General features: G+C 32.7%; 3 long non-coding RNA genes across 4 annotated transcripts; 1 reads left to right on the forward strand and 2 right to left on the reverse strand.

The window, feature by feature from the left end:
• The first annotated feature begins 1,294 nt into the window (after window positions 1-1,294).
• LOC125494697 (uncharacterized) lies at window positions 1,295-6,756 on the forward strand. 2 transcript variants are annotated; one of them, XR_008967944.1, is made up of 3 exons: window positions 1,369-1,984; window positions 2,099-2,834; window positions 6,445-6,756. It is a non-coding gene; the product is annotated as an uncharacterized LOC125494697 (long non-coding RNA). The 2 variants fall into 2 exon arrangements; XR_007270980.2 differs by having other exon boundaries at window positions 1,295-2,834.
• A 5,849-nt stretch (window positions 6,757-12,605) lies between these two features.
• LOC104887318 (uncharacterized) lies at window positions 12,606-13,267 on the reverse strand. Its single transcript, XR_008967942.1, has 2 exons — window positions 13,012-13,267; window positions 12,606-12,824 (listed from the first exon to the last, which is right to left on the reverse strand). It is a non-coding gene; the product is annotated as an uncharacterized LOC104887318 (long non-coding RNA).
• Window positions 13,268-13,665: 398 nt separating this feature from the next.
• On the reverse strand, window positions 13,666-14,112 carry LOC130590328 (uncharacterized). The gene is made up of 2 exons (XR_008967943.1): window positions 13,877-14,112; window positions 13,666-13,736 (listed from the first exon to the last, which is right to left on the reverse strand). It is a non-coding gene; the product is annotated as an uncharacterized LOC130590328 (long non-coding RNA).
• Window positions 14,113-16,710: the final 2,598 nt, after the last annotated feature.

The raw sequence follows: 16,710 nt of genomic DNA on the forward strand, positions 1-16,710 counted from the left end.
GAGGTTAGAAAAAGGATTTATTAGTAAATTAATAATAATATGGAGATTATTGGATGTAGTTTAATTAATTATGGTCTAGATTATTGAGATTAAAGAGAATTCAGTTTCAGTTTGATTAAGTTTATAAAGGGAATTCAATTGAATAACTATAAATAGAGAAATATTATAATGTTAGATTAACTGCTTAATGCCGACAAAAGTAAGTTTGTTAAAGAGTTCAAATACGAAAGTGGAACATGAGTTGGTGAATTACCTCAAAGATGTCCGAGTATACGTTTGAGTAGTTTCTATTAAGAATGAGTTCAACCCGGTCTATGTAATAATCTTGGCTTGTTAGTGGCTTGTTACTAATTATGTTGTTTGGAATTCAACTAATGGTATAATTAGAATCCCATTTGGTCACTTTAATTAACCTTTGATTGGTGAACCTTGGGTTGTGGAGTTTAAGTTAACTCTCCTTAGTTAACTCTAAGATAGAGACTTATTGTAATTGTTATTGGTGCTTGATGACAGTTGTTATCACTATTGAGATAGATGTCGATTGATAACCATGAAGTATAAAAGTATACAAACTTTTATAAGCGAGAATATGAGTTATGCATTTGTAGATTAGTAACTTGTGTATAAATTATTGTGGTTTAGCATATCTATGATTGAAATTGAGTTGAACCTAGTTGCATAAGTACACTGAACTTGAAATTCATAAGAAAGCACAATGGCATGTAAGTATAGTTTTCTAGAGTGAAGTCTTCTAGTATGGTTGGTTATGCAACAATTGTCTATAATTACTAAAGCTATCGGAGGAGTTCCAAGAATGATTGATTGAGTTATGAACGATAATGGAAAGAATTTAAAAGGGGAAAGTAGCCTCGTCTGAGTCGACGGATGAGGTGACACGAACAGTGCCCCATGGACTGTGAACCTTGGGGGCCCCACAGGAAAACCTGCCCATTGCTCTGTGAGGGAGATAATCAGGCGTTATATATATATCAGGTAATGTGAAACCTGTGGATGGCTGCTGAAATCAGCAGAAAAATGTAGTCCGGACTAGTCGCGGTTCTTGGCCAAAAGTAAAGCAAATGGTTGGGTGACGACCCCACTGTCGGAGTGTAAGCTTTGTCTCCTCCGCCGCGTTCTCTTTCCCCCCTAATTAAAAGAAAGTTATATCGAATTGTGAAAATTATTTCAATATTGGATTCCCGATAAGGAATCATATGGTGGTAAGTTATTTCGATATTGGATTCCCGATAAGGAATCATATCACGTAACTTGATAATGTTTATTCAATGTTTGAATATGAATATTGATATTGGTTTCCTGATAAGGAAGCATATTGTGGTATGTTATTCCGACATTGGATTCCCGATAAGGAATCGCATTGTAACAACCCAAATATCTTAAGCAGATTTAATTTAAAGCTAGTTAATTTGTTTTAAATTTATTATTATATTTTAGATGAATTTTGTTAGACAAATTGAGTCATAAAGAAAAAAAAAACCCTAAACCATATTCTTTCTCTCTCGTGGCTTTATATGGAAATGCCACATGAGTGTCTTGTTGTCAAAACCTTGTCTCATTGCAACAAAAAAATAAAGGAAGCCCAAAAACCCCAAACAATAACTTTCTCTCTCCTCTGATTTTATACCCCGTACTGTGCATGCTCAATTTCTGCATTTTGGAGTCGGAATTTGCCAAAACTTATTGAATAAAAGTTGTAGATCTCGAAAAGTTATTGAACTTAGACCCAAAAATCACTTGATTTGGAGTTCGGAGCTATGAGTTATGGTCTTTGCAAATTTGGTGTTCCTATCTTTATTTCTCTCTCCTCTGTTTTACTCCGACAATCTGTTGCCCCAATTATCTACAACATGCAATCCAATTTTGCTCTTTGTTGCTGAATCAAAGTTGTAGATCACTTCGAGCTAATGAATTTGGGCACAAAAATCACTTGATTTGGAGTTCGGAGCTATGAGTTATGGTCTTTGTAAGTTTGGTGTCCCTATCTTCATTTCTCTCTCCTCTGTTTTACTCCGACAATCTGTTTCCTCAATTATCTACAACATGCAGTCCAATTTTGCTATTTTTTGCTGAATGAAAGTTGTAGATCACTTCGAGCTAATGAATTTGGGCACAAAAATCGCTCAATTCGGAGTTCGAAACTGGGAGTTACGCCTCACACAAGTTCAGCACTGCTGCTGTACCTTGTGTTGCGCTGCTGTCGTGGTTGGATTGTTTGCCCATGTTGTCATTGCTAACTTGTTGCCTTGTTGCTGCCATTGTTGGTATTCCTTTCCATATGAAGGTATAAGCTAATTTTTCTTAATTCCTCAACTCCTTCGATTCCAATTCAAGTGTGGTGCAATTGGATTTTATCTTATGATTTTAGAAATAAACTTGGTTCTAAATTTTGTTATTGATTAGCAAATATAGTTATGATAAGAGTTGTTAAACTTAAAGATTGAATATTTATCTTTCTTATTGGATTGAAGCTTCTAATATGAAGTAAGCCACTTAAGTAAGTTTATAAAAACTGATTTTTATAAATTTGTTGTTTGATAATACTCTTTGAAATCAGAATGATGTTAATTAGAGATGGAATTGATGTTGTGAGTTGGATTAGTAGAATGGGTTATATATAAGAGTTGTGGTGGTTAGTTCATGGAAGAGCTTAGAAAGTATGAGTAATTCAATTTGTTTATCTAATTGGTAGTAAGGATGTTAATTGTTGTTCATATTGTTGTGAGGTGATTGTTGGAGATTGATAAAGAATTTAGAGATGTCGGATCTTGAAGAATTATTATGGAATTGAGCATTCCATGGGGAAAATGAAGGAGGTACACACATGTTCTTCCACTTTTCAATATATTATTGATATTTCGATTGACCATATAAACTATATAAGCTGATCTTGATATGTTTTCATAAGTTAAACTTATGTTGTATTTAAAATGTGATTTGTGTACTATATGGTTTCTGAAATACATGTTTATGAGTTTTAAGACAAAGGTAGAGCTAAATCGCATGTTAAGTTCTATTGGCTATAAGATATATTGTTTTGAAACTCAATAGTATAAATTTGTTTGATGAACCAAGTTTTGTGATACGAATAAGGCATGTACATTTGGTTCTAAATGAGAGTTTCACTATATTTTCAATAGTTATAAGTTTGATTCTATGAGTTCAGTGAGTTATATTAGGGGAATGGATAAGGTTATGAAGCTCAATTAAAATTTCAGAAAAGAGTTCGTATATATATGGTTATAAATGTATAAACTTTATAAGAACATAATACCTGGAAGTTGTTGAGAACCTCGGTATCACATCTTGGTAACATTAATTCTTGTTCAAGTTTCGTGTATGAATTTTTAAGAAACAATTATGATGTTTGATTACCCATTTCGAAATACATGCATTTGAGGTTGGAAGATATGGGTTTGGAGTTGTGGTTGTAATTTCAGAGTACGCTATAACATGAGTTCTGGAGGACTATTATTTGAGTACGGAATATACATGTAGTAAACTATGAACTAGAATAGTATGAACTATTATTATAAGGAGAAAAAGTTCAGATTAAAAAGTTACATTATGTCATAGAAGGATAGCAACAAGGACTATTTGAGGAATTTGAGTTTTGTAATATTGAAAAGTTATGTCAAAGTAGTTGTGGGACAAATTAGTAGATCGAAGAATTATGTTTGAGAATGTTAGTTATTATTGAAAAGTGGAGTTGGGTGATTGTGTAAGTTTTGGAGTGCCAACGTCAATTAATGGGTCAGTTGTCGATATAAAAATTATATGGTTCTTAAAGATCAGACGACTATAAAAGTATATATTGGAAGGTATATATATATAGGGAATGAGAAACACTCAAAGTTGTAACATAGAGTTAAATAAATGAGTTTTGTAATAGTGTTATCGACATAAAAGGGCTGGAGTGATGGTTTAGGGAAGTATCAGACACTAAATTTGAGTTATGTTGACTAAGTCGAGGGAAGGTGATAACTGAGTTTGGAAAACTTCTATTATGGGTATCAATGAGGAGTGCAAAAGAGTTTAGGAGTCTTATTTTCTAATTGGAGAAGTAAAAATAGGAAATGGGAAGGTGGGAAGAGTATAAAATGTTATGTATAAAAGTCAAGTTAGATATCTAATTATTTGGAAGTGAATTTTGGAAGTTCAGCATTAATCTAAGGGTTAATAGAGTAGTTACATTAGCTTTGTGAGTCCAAGAGATGTTATAACCAAAATAAGTATTTGAGACGAAATATTAAATATTGAGGAGTAAGATCTGAAATGTGAAGGTCATATTAGAGAAATAAAGGATCAAGATATGGGCGGTAGTTTAAAAGAATATGAAATAGAGAAGTGTAACTTACAGTATTTAAGTTATGAAAGGTCATATCTGGAATTGGATTAAGTAAGAAAGTTTAAAGGTATAATTTTCTAGTAAGATAAATCAGATTATGTAAATGGATATTGGGAAAGAAAAATATAAATCTAGATGATAGAGAGCATGGTAATTAAAGTTATATAATGACAATACTAAGCGTATGGTGTTAAGGCTAATATGAGCTTTCAGTACAAATACATGGGGACGTATGGTTGTGAATTATAAATTTAAGAAGGATGAGGACAACGAGTTGAGTATTGGAAGGGAGTGAGATATTTTGACTTGCCATAGTAATTGTGGGTGATTTATGATAAGTAATAAGGTTATATTCTGGCAATGAAAGTTCATGTATTGGGAATAAGAAAACCTTTAAGGGGAAAATTCATATCATGAGAATTTTGGAATGATATAGTTTAGATGCTATAAGTTAAAGACGGAAGTCCATGTACAAAGAAAAACTATTATGATGAAGGGAATTGCCAAATCATGTTAGAGGATACCTTATAGTCTACAAGTAAAATATTACAGATTAATCGCACGAGCTTATAATTGGGTCTCGATAATAGTTAATTATCTTATGAGTCTTTGAGAAACATATTTTACATTTTGATTATGTTATGAGTTCGACTGCGGAGAGACATTTGATTTTGAATACGTTCTATGTATATTACTTCCTTGAAAGGAATATTTGAGGTAAGTGAGATTATTTGATATTCGAGTTGTGTTATTATAAGATTATTGAGGTTCAGGTATTTTGGATATGTTAATTACATTTCAACTTTGTTTTGTTTTGTATTAATTTACGGACGGAGGTTTAAATCGTTGATACACTTTGGAATTGAGTATGCGATACGAATTAAGAACAAGAGTATAATAAGTTTTGAAAGATATAAGTTTGTGTTATTGGGAAAATAAGCATTATGATTTAGCGATTGTTTTATGGGAAAGTAAACAACATTTATGGAGCGAGATGCTCAATATGTGTTATGGAGCTGGTATTGTTCCTTTGAGTAGTCATGATCCAAAAGTTATTGAGGTTAAGTTTTGGAATTTCCTAATTCGAAGTACCGAGCAGGAAGTTATGTTCATTTTAAGTTCAGTATTTTTGCTGTAATTATTTTGACAAAAGTTCCAAATGTTCTTGTTAACTCAACCCTTTTGGTAAAGTTTAAATGAGCACACTAAGTGCCTATACGACTTTTACAAGTAGTAAAGAATTGATTATTCCTTATATCTTTACACGTAACTAATATGTGAAATTGTTGATGTAAAACAAAAGATTTCAAAAGAAGATCCAAGTCTTGCAATGATTAGCAACACCATAGTAGTGGTGATTATTTTTCCTCTTCATGGATAAATATGTGTTCTTTGAAACACGTGTGGTATTGATAAAATGTGCATTTAAACTAATTATGTAAATAAACTATGGATACAAGTGGGTAAAGGCCGATACCAAATAAGGTACGGTATGAACAACAACCCTTGGAGGATGGGTGATCTCCTTTCGATCCCTCGCTGGGTGGGTGAAGTCCAGCAGATAATAAAAATGGGACATGTCCTGGTTAAGGCTTGCAAGCATAAATATTTAAACGGTGGGGTGACGACCTCCATTAGCTTAGAGACAGTCGGCTCCTTGAGTAAGGAACCCCTCTCTATTCGTGTTCGCTTTACCCAATAAAATTAAATGCTATAGACCCGAAGGGTTTTTGAATGATCTAATTGGTGATCTTCATGATAAAAATTCTTACGTTAATACGATTGTGCAAGGATAGAAATCCTGAAATTTTTAAGCAAGTACTTTACTTGTGAAACATGCCGAATTTCTAGCATGAATTGTATACGAATGGTCTTAAGCCACCAAAATGAGGTTTTGGATGAGCTTATGTATTTCTAACTATTTGACTTTAAGTATTTTTGAAGTTTGGGAATGTTCCACTTGATTAATAATAAACCGCACAACTATATTTTAAGCCACTAAAATGAATTTCTGGTTGAACAGTGTGTGTACTCAGTTTTTCTGATTTTGTTCTTGGAACCTGTCCTAGTGGGGGCAGAGTTCTTTGTTAGTGATCTTGCAGGTTCGTGCGTGGAAAACTCGGAATGGAGTAAAGGAAGAATTTAGGTATCAAGGTTATAGTGAGATGTAATGGTTCAGAGTTTGTATTAGGGTTATATAACCTTATTTGTGAAGAAATTATTATAGTGCTTTAGAAGTCGAACAAGGTATTATTGTAATATGTTATTGGTTATTGAGGATGTGTTTGTGGGCCCTGACCCACAGGTCCAGGATCGTGTATTGAAGGTTTTATTCCGCTGCGAGTAAATAATTAATTCGAGGCTATTAAGTGTTGATTGTGTTTTGTGTATCTTAATTGTGATTAGTTAGCAGCTCGGAAGTGCGGGCTGTTACACGCATCTTGTTATCGGATTCCTGATAAGGAATCGTTATAGTAAAAGTTATGTTATTTGTGGCTGATAAAGGTTTGTGTATAACAGTATAAGAAAATAATTGATAGAGTATCAAGGCATAAGTTTGAAATTCTGATAAGAATTTGATTAAAGGAAATAAATGATATCAGCTATATCAGAATTGGTTGACTTAGATTCCTCATAAGGAACTGTGATATGTTTGGAAGGCTAATTAAATATATATGAAACATGTCCTTGTTATGATTGCTTGGAAGTAGTCTTGTTGCATATGTTGTTATGTGAATGATGGTGTAGTAGAAAAGGATCAATCAAATAAAGATATAATAAGTGTGTTGTCAACATGAGTTGATGTGATGCATGTTGTGATAGTGTGACTATGTTGACTGCTGAGTCGTTTTATAGTAAAAGTCACCAAAGCATGTGTTAAGCTTATTTACGGGTTTAGTACTCAGCATTGCTGATGTGTGTATGTCGTTTTGTCATCTCTGTGGCCTGTCACTTGGTGGGTTGCACTATCCTAAATGTTTCAGGTTGAAGCCGTGAGTTAGTCTTTTTGCAAGTTGAAGCTGATACGAGATGGTGTAATATTGTAGTTGTTATCAAAGTGAGGACGTTTGACTTTGTAATAGTTAGTTATCAATCTTTTGTTTTACTTCTTTATATTTAAGAGTTGTTAGTGCTCCGACCTGATTCTTTGTTGGTTGTTGCTTCGCGAAAGCGTTGAGGTTGTTGAGCTTTGGGATTTGAAAATATTTTATAAATTGAAATTATAACAGGTTTAAATTAGTTCTCGCTTTAGTGTTGTCCTATTTTCAAAGGAAATTCTGGCGGATTTTCTGTAAAAATTTATGAGAATAGAGTCTAAAAATCAGAGCGTTGTTGTAATAGTTAATCAATTTGAATAGAATTGGGAATTGAGTTCCACACTCTCCGATGTAGTTCGGTTAGTGTGATGGTAATAGTTCGGGTTATCTCGACCAAAGTCTCTTTCGCTGTGCTTAATCCTCTGTAAGCTGGTCGGGAAAATTCGGGCTGTTACAACCGAGCACTAGCGAAGTCGTGAAAACTTCCGATAAAACCAGTGAGGGGCGTCTAGCCACCGACCACCGTTCGTTGCCTAAGATTCCACTTCACATCTTCGCCGTTTGCTGCCTAAGATTCGAACCTTGTAACTGTGAAGTCGTGAAGACTTCCGACGAAACCAGTGAGAGGTGCCGACTGCCGCCGACCGCTGCCTAGATTCGACTTCGCGTTTTCGTCATTCGCTGCCTAAGATTCTAACCTTGTAAGTTGTTAAGTTTATATTGTTGTGTTTTAATTTCATATTTTCCATCTTTTGTAAGTTTATATATATTAGATTCTTAAATTAATTGAATATTTTGATGTAAATGGTTGAATTTGGACATTGTTGATTAATTAGTTAGTGCTTGCTTATTGAAATTCGAAATTGAAATTGACAATTAATTTTATGACCTCAATTAGGAAATGACAAATGATACACCCAAGTCAAGTAAATCAATTTCAAAATATGAAGGCTCATATGATGCAATTATAATTTTAGTTTGAAGTTAAATCTTATATATTTTTAACAAAATTGTTTGTATGACTATGGATATTTTGGTTGTAAGATTTATGTATTGAATAATTTTTATGAACTTTTTTTTACTACTTTTGTGTTTATTGTATGTCCGTAACTCTGCATCCCCAGATTTAAATTCCTGCGTCTGCCACTTATGGGTGGTGTTGGTGTGAGGCGAAGGTTCATGTGGACGGAAGTAGTGGTGGCCAACGGTTAGTCGTAAGCAAGACTTGGGTAGAAATGCAACGCTTCCAAGGAGGAAATGCAAGGGAAGAGAAGGAAATAAAGGGAGAGTAGAAAACATTTAAAAATAAAATTTTGAAAAAAAAGGTTAATTAGGATTAGTTAGGGGTTATTATGAGGTTTAAAGGATAACTAACAGAATTTTCCTTAATGACCAACATAGTAGTACATTTTTCAAAACTAAGCTCGAAGGGTATATGGTGAATAATGAGTTTGTCAGGGTATTTGGTGTTAAAACTATTTATGTTTTTGTGGCTTGCATGTTTGCTTTACCTTTGTTTTTAATATGTGTCTAACTTACGAGTATTTGAAAGACTTTAACAAGAGATTAATTTGGTATATTCAGAGGTTGGATAGATAATTTAGTACTAAATTAGAGTCAAATTGGTACATAACTAGATGTTTGCGTTCAGCTAGTTTCTTGCTCCAATTGAAAGCTATTTATGTTTTTATGGCTTGCATGTTTGCTTTACCTTTGGTTTAACTACGTGCCTGACTTATGAGTCTTTGAAAAACTTTAACAAGAGTCTAATTTGGTATATTCAAAGGTTGGATAGATAATTTAGTACTAAATTAGAGTCAAGTTGGTACCTAACAAGAGTTAAATTTGTATCGAGAATTTCTATTTTGAGTAACAAATTTAAACTTGGTACCACTTATTTGATACAAAATTGAATTTCATTTGGTATTAACTTAACTTAAAAGGCTCCAACAATTTGACGTTATATATGAAAACTCGTTTCTACACCCTCTTAGCATTCTAGTGCTTTTTTTAGTTGAAAAAGATTGGAGAGTGAAACTTGTTAAAGAATATAATAATATGAGGTTGCTTAATTGATAATAAAGTAGGAAATCTACTTACTTACTTAGACACAACAAAATCGAAAATTTTACTAAAACTTTCAATTTCTTCTCAGAATCACTTAAAAACCATTTGCACTTCTTTAAAAATAGAATTTTGTGGGAAACAACTTCATAACCATTTATTGGATGAGAATATAAAATAAATTTGTTATAATAATTTTTAACCAATATGTGATCCATGTTGGGTAAATCGTACCCATTTATTCTCTTGTGGCATATGGGGTCAATTTTCTAAAAGAATTACGTTTTCAAATCAAAGGAACATCGTGTAATATCATAATGAATTGAGTACTATTTTTTTTAATATGGTTAGAGAATGGAGTTAATTGTATTGGGTCAGGGTGGGTGAAGCAATTAAAAGGATCAAAGTTAAAGATTTTAGTCACCCACTTTTATAAATTAGGATTATAAATAAAGATCACCAACGTTTCTACTAAAATATACACGTATGTTTGTTTTCGGAGTTAAAAATATATTACTCGCATAGATATTCAAATTGTAATATGTATGTAAGATCTTGATTAGATTTATTAAAAATTTCAATATCTATTTTTTTTTTACTATACAGTTGAAAATATAAAGGATCAAAATTAAAGTTGTGCAATAAATACCTATAAAACATATTCTAATAATGGAGTACTATCAACTATGTATCAATATACCTAATTTATGTTGAAATAAAAAACGAAAGTGAGATGGAAAAGAAGACAATATTTAGAGCAGAGCGAGAGATGTGCAATCGTACATGAGAGTGGAGGAAAATAACTGATATTAATTTTTTTTGACGTGGAAATAAAATAACTTGTGTTACTGAACTGACCGGCAAGCTGGATCTCTAATACTACAAGGCAGAAATTCCCGACTTACAAATTAGAAGTAACCATGCATATGGTTTTGTTGTTAACTTCATAACTTTAGCATATTAATACCATCTTTTTTTTTCCTAACGAAGAATGCCCTTATCATATTTATACTTCATTATATTGTAACCCCCTTCATTTTTCATTGCTCTAACTATTGTTGATCCAAAAATCGGGAAAAGTGCAAAAATGGATCACTCAAAAAGAAAGTGTATGTTTACTATATTTATTTCAAGAGAGATATACAACTTACTGAATAGAGTGTGTACGAGGACCAAGGTGATTAAAGTATTGTAAATCTTTACCACAATAGAAATAAAGTATAAATGGTACTCCCTCTGTTTTTTTTATCTTTCTCACTTAGAATCTTGACACTATTCATGCATAGAGAATTTCTCAAATGTTCTAATTTTAAGAAAAAAACATAGTCATGTGGGGTCTTGTTTGATTCGTCTCAATTAGTACTTTATTAATATTCAATCGTTATAATTTTACTAATATATAAGAAGATATTTAAGTTTTAAAACGTGCATTGGCAAACGTGCAAAGTCAAAGTAGGAATGATAAAAAAAACAGAGGGAGTATAACGTTACGAAACAAAAGATGAGAAGTGGGTTGGTTAATGAAATTGGAGGACATAATTTTGCCTACTTCCAAAACATCTTCTCGTACTTCCTCTCAAATCTCTTAACTTAGAGTTGAATCTCTATTGTATAATAATGGTTGAGATTGAGACAATAAAAATATTTGCTAGTTGAAAACTAGCATCAATTTTCCTTAGAGAAAATGATCTTAAGTATAAGCAATGTTTAAAATCATCTTAACTACGAGTAGCACCTACTTATAAAGGAAGTAGCTAGTAATATACTGCATTTGTGGTATATTATATTTGTACCACTTTGACAATAATCATGCTTAGTTAATGTACAACTATGACAAAATACCTATGACAATTTATTAGTAATAGTTACAATTTTGGAACATACATTAAGACAAAATCAATAACATATCAAATAACTTTTGTTTGTATATGTCGTGAAAAATACAATCAAAATGTAATTTGTAAATTGCGTATAGGTTAAAGTGGTGCAACTATTTAAAATGAACGTAGCACATTTCTCATTTTTTCAATTGCTACATATGAGATTTGTACAAAAATTAATAATGAGGAAAATCGATGAAATGAGACCACAATCACCACATATTCATTTGGTCACAGGCAAGGAAAATTTGGAAAGCTCGCAAAATAATTGTGGTCTCCTAAAAGCGAATAACAGTGAAATCTGTGTTCCAAAGATAATTATAGCATGGCATAAACTTGCTTAGATCTTGTTGGATTTTAAGTTGTTGTAATGAACAAATAATTATGGTCTTCTAAACTAGCTGTGGTATTATCCGCTTATAAGCTCGGTCAGAAAGATCAAATATGTGTAAATTGAAAAAGGGCCATAAGAGAAAAGTATAATTAAAGTATGGGGCCGTTATTTTTGGCGGTGTGACTTGTGAAATATAGAATCATCTTTCCATTTTTAGAAAAATTTATACAATTGATGGGTTTTCCCTTGATGTGAGATATTGTATTAGCTTAATTATTTTTTTTGTTACCGTGAAAAATGTAACGAAATAGCCCATCATCTCGTTCATTTTGGTGTAAATGTGCGATTAAGCGCAGTGATGTAGACGAAATTCGATCCCAGGTCTTGAATACCCCCAACAAGATTTTACCAACTAAGCTAGATGACATCCACAACCCATCATCTTGTTAAATGTGTCACCTCTAGTTTTTAGCTTGATGGTCCCATGTGAATCTCCGACCTAGTTGTATTGGACTATCCGAACATTATTCTTTGATAATATTGCCTACTTTTTTACTTAAAACAAGTATTCTTCCATCAAGGAGTGGCTAATTTAAATATATAATAGAATTAGACTATTAAAGGTTTGCGATTTTTGTTTTATGAAATGAAACCATGTATAGTTGGTGATCACATAAGACTTATTAATTATTATGATCAAATGAAGAAATCGATTAGGTCTAAAAGCCGTTAGGAGGTTTATCAGTTTTTAATCAGTAATAATAATTTTGAGTGAATACATGTGAAAAGAACAAGAGTAAGAACGTTCTAAATGTATGAATTTGATGGGTTTTAGGAACTTATATCCTCAACCTTCAGCTGGCGTTGGATGGTTCGCATTATTACTGGTTCATGATGCTTTAAGTATATGCAAGTCCAATATATATTTTTAAAAAGAGCTTATATATCATTTAACAGGCATACAAGACAACAATACAGTGCTATTCAAGATGATGAGTACAAGTCACAATTACAAGACATCACATAAGATAAGTGTGTGGCTTCTAATAGGAAACGTAGTAGGTCATCGTTGAAGCACTTTATTTATTCATCAATACTCATAACCAAAGACTTCAACAACATACTTAAGCGCATGGGCACTCCTGAGTTTCATAAGAAGACAAATAAAAGCATTAGCAATTGGGTAAAGTTAACAAATTAGTTGTTACGTGTCTAGCTAGATAGTGTAGCCTTAATTACAATTATATTGGCATCATAGGAAATTTTCTCTTAAAGATGCTAGTAACTAAAACAAAGCCGATTGTATTAAAAAAGGCAATGAGGATTTACCTCTTTGACAAATATTCCAGTGGACTCGAGGTAGTTGTTGTGCCTTCCGAAAAATCCAACTATAGGGCCCTTAGTTGGGAGTGGAGAAGAGAAACTGCGTGGACATTCAATACCATTTCCTTGTCATAGTCCATATCCTGCATGGGCAGAAGTTGGTGTGTATCTTGAGTGTACCAATAAGGCATTCATTGTTCTGGTACTTGTAGTTTCCGTATGTTCCAGAAATTTGTGTGATGATTCACACACTTGAGCACGATCTATATAATGCATGGAAGTAAGAAAAAAAGGGGAAATTAGTAATACTCTCAGAAACACAAGAAGCTAAATACAATTTCGTCTTGCAATTATAAGATGGATGATAATGTACTGTGATCCTACATTCCTAATCATCCTATATGAGAATATACCGATGAAAAAAAATTATTTTCTCATCTTTTTCCTATTTTATATTTTCAAAGCTTCCTCTATACTAAAATTTAGTAAGTAATTGCAGATTAAAATTGTCTTGAATAAATAATTGTGTACTAATCTGGCTCGTTTCCGCATTTGCCACCAAACATTTTGGTTTCAGTACGCCACATGGCTTAGATATGACGAACCCAAGGGCGTCAACAATGAATCCATGCTTATGATAACTTCTTTGATCTGCTCACATTTTGGAGTACCATGCAGTAGTTTTCTGGCAATTGTGAACCATAGGGTCCGTACTTGGCAACAATTTGGTTCTGCAAAACACATAATAAAGTAGAGGTACATATAAATATTGACAATTATTTTCTTAATGACATAATTAGGAAACGAAAAATGGATTATGATTTGATGCATCAAAGATAAAAAAAAAGATTAGAAATTTGCAACACCGTACCTTGGCGATTGCCTGAGCCATTTTCTTAGCTTAGAAAGTGGTTGATGGAAACTTGGTGTGTAGTAAGTTTGAGTAGTAAGTGTGTTGTGATGTGCTGAAGTTGAGGAGGTTAGATCTCTATTTATACATGAAGAGGTAAGGGCTTTATGTTGCCTGTATGATGAATTAATGATATTCCTATACTACGCTATTGTATCACGAAGAACATATTCTATTGGTCCATAATGCTTGCCACTTATTCGTATGTAAGTTTAGTCGAGTTCAGTTCAACTTGCGGTCATATTAGTTTGCAGGGGCTGAACATCACGAAGGCCGGTGGGAGTCGCGATCCCATCCAACTTTTGAATTTTTCTAAAAATTAAGGTCGAAAATGAAATTTTTAAAAAATAAAAGCTTAATTTTTATGTTTGATCCCCCTAAAAATATAATTATATTTTGGCCCCCTCCAAAATATTTTTCTGGTTCGCCCGGTTGTTTGGCTCACATGATTACCTAGTCTAGTTGATTGCAAGTCCAGTTCATCTAAGTTTAGGGTTAAGCTTTGATCGAATATATTCTTCAATTTTTGATTGAGCTCAAACTAGTTCTTTCTCGTTATTTTGATAAGCTTAGATAGATCTATATTACTATATACTCTTTATGGACTTTATTAGTTTACCCCTTTCTTTGGGGCATATTTGTCGAGACACTAATTTGAATCTTAATATCTCTAATTTTTGATAAGCAAAAATTACAAAAATCGATATTTGGATAATACACATTGAGACGAATCCAACAAGATTTCACATGATTATATTTTTCCTTAAATACAAATTACAAGAGATAGTCAAAGTCATGTATGTGAATAGTGTCAAAAGTCAAAACAGGTAAACTAATAAAGATCGGAGGGAGTAGCATTTAATGAAATAAGCAGAGAAAATAATATCCATAGTGTATAATCTAACCATGACAAATAAATCTAGACGAACACGGTATAGTATAGCTAGTGATAGATTTTTCCATTATAATTGATGTCACAAAAATACAGTGATTCCAAAGCGTTCAAAACAAGCAGAATTCTGAATGGAGAATGATATGCTTAAATGCTTATCTCTGATTTGGAAAAGTTGAAAAATAACATGCATCACCATCCGAATATTTGCAACCATTTATCGTAACCACAATAAAACGTGTCCAAGAATAAATCTTTTTCAAGTTTATAAGCTTACATGTTTTAGTGTGCTGACAACTTTTCATTGAAGTTGTAGAACATGCATAAGGATGGATAGTGATGATAACACCAACTAATAACTTACGCAGAACATATATTCTAGATAATATTGTAAAAGATATGGGTGACAACCAATCAAGATCATTCATATAAACTAGCAATTTTAGTACTCCAAGCAATTAAAATAATCATTAGATTGCTAAATATCACTTTGTATTTACTATATGTTACCCTAAATACATAATAAATTTTTTTTATATACCATTCACTTTTAATCTTACCCATTCCCCTATATTCCTCCCTTTTCAGTACTCTTCCATCTATTGCAACTACAATCTTCGACCACTCACTAGAAATAAAATATTGTGGACTAAAAGTCGGTAATTGATGAGTGATATTCTTATCACTCAAATACCTTAATTTTCTCATGTTTAGAATAATTTTTCCTCTTCCTTTATTATTTTCTAGCTTATTTTGCTTGATTTAATGTAATTGAGTTATTTATAACTTATTTGTTAATATTGGTTATTTTGATTGTTTATATAGGGTTTAGTAATGCTTATTTGTGTTTCACATTGTAGGATCAACCTTAGAGGTCTCCATATACCACACACCAAACAGGAGTGGAGCAATTTGGGATAAATAAGAGCTTTTAGAAGGATTTGTGCACAAGGGTCAAATTCAAATGGTCATAAATTTTAGTGCAGTAAATATTCTTTAGTGATTCAAGTTAAATATTACTCTTTGACTCGATATCTTTTCAACGAGTGGTCACAACCCCGATCCTAATGAAAAATGAAGAAACATGGATGTTTAAAGTCAGGCACGTATGCTAGAATGAGCGTACGCTACATATTGTTTGGAGCACACGCTCCAAAACCCCATAGACCTTCTTCCTGCTCGAAATTGTATGGAGTGCGTGCTCCACTTTTCCTATTCGAAAATCAAGTGGTGGATGATAAGAGAGAGCATTGAAGCAGGGGGGATGGAAGAGGAGAGAGTGGTGAAGGAGGGGGTGGAGGAGGAGATAGAAAATCGGGGGTGGTGGCGGAGGTGGAAAGGAGAGAGAGGATGAAGACATGATATGAAGAACAAGAGCGGATGATGAACATAAATGATATTTTTATTTTAAAAAATTAGGTTACTAATTATAAATGTCAAAGAATTAACGTCGTTAGCTATTTCGTTGAGTTTAATGATAAAATATAAGTTTAGGGTTATCCACAATAAGGGGAAAACATATCGGGATTATTTGGGAAAATGGTCTATATATCGGATTATCTGAGATAATATGTCTTAAAGTATTAATACTTGGTGGAAGGGTGAGATTTACAGATAAAAAGGGGAGTCAATTAATAATAGGAGGATTAAAAAAAGGAAATAGAAGACAAAGAAATAAAACATAAGTTATAACCCGACCCTTTCATAAAAGACAAGGGGAAAATGAAAGGAAAAATAACAGACAAGAGCTCAAAGTGTTTGTCGTTTTACTGTTGAGCCACATTGCTATTTAGTGAAATAATACATGTATTTATTCTATAACTATTATTATTTTTCTTTATTTTTCTGTTTTCCCCCAGTTTTTCCCTGGATCCTTGTGGGTTCGCCACTGTTTTAACAGAGA

The sequence above is a fragment of the Beta vulgaris genome, chromosome 2 (assembly GCF_026745355.1).
Source record: "Beta vulgaris subsp. vulgaris cultivar EL10 chromosome 2, EL10.2, whole genome shotgun sequence".
NCBI classification, from domain to species: Eukaryota; Viridiplantae; Streptophyta; class Magnoliopsida; order Caryophyllales; family Amaranthaceae; genus Beta; species Beta vulgaris.